The sequence below is a fragment of the Carlito syrichta genome, unplaced genomic scaffold (genome assembly GCF_000164805.1).
Source record: "Carlito syrichta isolate Samal-C Ts95f unplaced genomic scaffold, Tarsius_syrichta-2.0.1 Scaffold309200, whole genome shotgun sequence".
Classification (NCBI taxonomy): Eukaryota; Metazoa; Chordata; class Mammalia; order Primates; family Tarsiidae; genus Carlito; species Carlito syrichta.
This window is the reverse complement of record NW_007253296.1, coordinates 730,818-733,507: the sequence shown is the minus strand read 5'-3', so window position 1 is coordinate 733,507 and position 2,690 is coordinate 730,818.

The window sequence follows — 2,690 nt, the reverse complement described above, 5'->3', positions numbered from 1 at the left end:
AGTTGGAGTCTCACTCTGTTGCCCAGGTTGGAGTGCAGTAGCACACAGGCTCGTAGCCACCCCAGCGTCGACCTGCTGGGCTCTGGTGGTCCTTCCGCCTCAGCCTTCTAAGTAGCTGGAACTACAGGTGTGCACTACCATGCGCAGCTAATTTTTTTGTTTATTGTAGAGACGAGGTCTCACCCGGGCTGGTCTTGAACCCATGGGCTCAGGCAATTCACTTGTCTTGGCCTCCCAAAGTGCTGGGATTACAGACTGAGGCCAAGAAACCAACTTTAAGGTTCAACAGTTGCTGGGATGCTCAGCATAAATCCTTAATACCTTTTTTACCTTAATGTAAAAACTGGAAGCCATATGATACTTGGGATCCTGTAATAGTTTTCTAGGGCTCCTATAGCAAAGTACCACAGACTGGTGGCTTAAACAACAGAAATGTATTTCCTCATAGTTCTGAAGACTAGAAGTCCAAGATCTAGGTGTCCACAGAGTTGGTTTTTTTTCCTGAGGCTTTTCTCTTTGGCTTGTAAATGGCAATCTTCTCCCTGTGTCTTCACAGGATCTTCCATCTGTGTGTCTATGGCCTAATTTCCTCCTTTTAGAAGGGCACCAATTACAAGGATTAGGGCCCACCCTAATGACCTAATTTTAATGTAATTACCTCTTTCAGGACCCTGTCACCAAATATACTCACATTCTGAGGTACTAGGGGTTAGGACTTCAACATACAAAGTTTGGAATACAATTCAACCCATAACAGACCTCTACTATCATCTTCTAGAAGTGTAGCACTAATCACACTCTCTTGCACTTGTTAATCTTGTATAGTAAGTTCTCTCCACCCTTTGATTCTCCTCCTCTGCCTCTTACAGATGTAATGGTTTGTGTAGCAAGAACTCATGAAGCAGCTCTAAAGAACTTAACAGTAGGGATGGGCAGGTCGTAACATGCACCAAACAACACAACACTTAGGGGTTATTGAAATTCCAGGTGTACTCTCTTTAAAGACACAGCTCTTTGCCTGTCCTCTGCCCAGTTTTCTTTCTTTTTTGGGGGGTTGGAGTCTCACTCCACTGCTCTCGGCCACCGCAGCCTCAACCTGCTGGGCTCCGGCAATCCTTCCACTTCAGCCTTCCGAGTAGCTGAAATTACAGGCACGTACTACCACGCCCGGCTGATTTTTGATTTATTGTAGAGATGAGGTCTCGCCAAGTTGCCCAGGCAGGTCTCAAACCCACGGGCTCAGGCAATCCACTCACCTCAGCCTCCCAAGGCGTGGGATTACAGGCTGAGCCACCGAGCTTGGCTCTGCCCAGTTTTTTTGTTTTTTTGTTTTTTTTGAGTTGGAGTCTCACTCCGTCGCCCAGACTGGAGTGCAGTGGCCTCTCCTGGCCACCGCACCGCAGCCTCGACCTACTGGGCTCCAGCGAGCCTTCCGCCTCAGCCTTCTGAGTAGCCAGAATTACAGGCACGCGCTATCATGCCCGGCTAATTTTTTTTTGATTTATTGTAAAGATGAGGTCTCGCCTGCCCAGGCGGGTCTCGAACCCGGGGGCTCAGGCAATCCACTCACCTCAGCCTCCAAAGGTGCGGGATTATGGGCTGAGCCACCAAGCCCAACTCTCTGCCCAGTTTTTGTAACATTTGATTATAGCTATTAGATTATTAGATCCTCTATACATGGTCTTGTATTATCCTAATTCACTCTTCACTTTCTTTTGCTGTAGCTCTTTCATTAGGCCTTTCCTTGGCTAGTTCTTTAGAAAGCTCAGTTATTTAAAATACTCAGGTCAAAAGCCATACATGCAAGGGCTTGCTGAAGTTTCATATAAGGACAATTTTTGAGGGTAAACCCCTGGTTTTATAGTGCTCCTAAAGCTGATAAGCAGTACCACCACTAAAAACCTTGGGGAAAGAGTTCCTATTACTTAATAGGAACTAGAAAAGGCAAAAGAAAAATAAAAGAGGCAATGCAAAGTTTTTAGTTCTTCCCAAAGTCTCACCCTTCTTGCCAACTTTGGAGAGCACACTTATGGAAAGGTAAAGCTTCCCTTTCTCAGGCCAGCCTTAGTTATTCAAGTCAAACATCTTGTTAAACCAGGAAGTCTTGCTCAATTATCTTTTTTTTAAGTTCTGAGTTTCCTACTTTTGCCCAATGATAGATATCCCAATGACATTGTAAAATACGGATCACTGTTCTGTAAAGTTCACATTTTTTCTTAATTTGTTTCCAATCCTTATTATTTTAATTAATTAATTATTTTTAGAGATAAAGTCTTGGTATGTTGCCTAGGCTGGAACGCATTGGCTATTAATACAGCTTTGAACTTCTGGCTTCAAGTGATCCACCATGACAGCCCATTGAGTAGTTGGGACTACAGGCATGCACCACAGCACCTGGTTCCCTATTATTTTGAAAATGGGTTGGTAAATTCTTGGAGAAGCCACCACCTAGTGGTATTATGAGGGCTCTTAGATGAATATTGTTCCTTGTTCATCAATCTTCCTATCTTACTGCCTCAGCTTCCGTCCAATAACTTTTTACCTGGGGTGTGTATTTCTACCCTATTCACTTTTTGCCCTCTGGCATAGAACTTCTTCCCACTTTGGCTGGGCTTGGTGGCTCAGCCTGTAATCCCAGCACTTTGGGAGGGTGAGGTGAGTGGATTGCCTGAGCCCGCGGGTTCGAGACC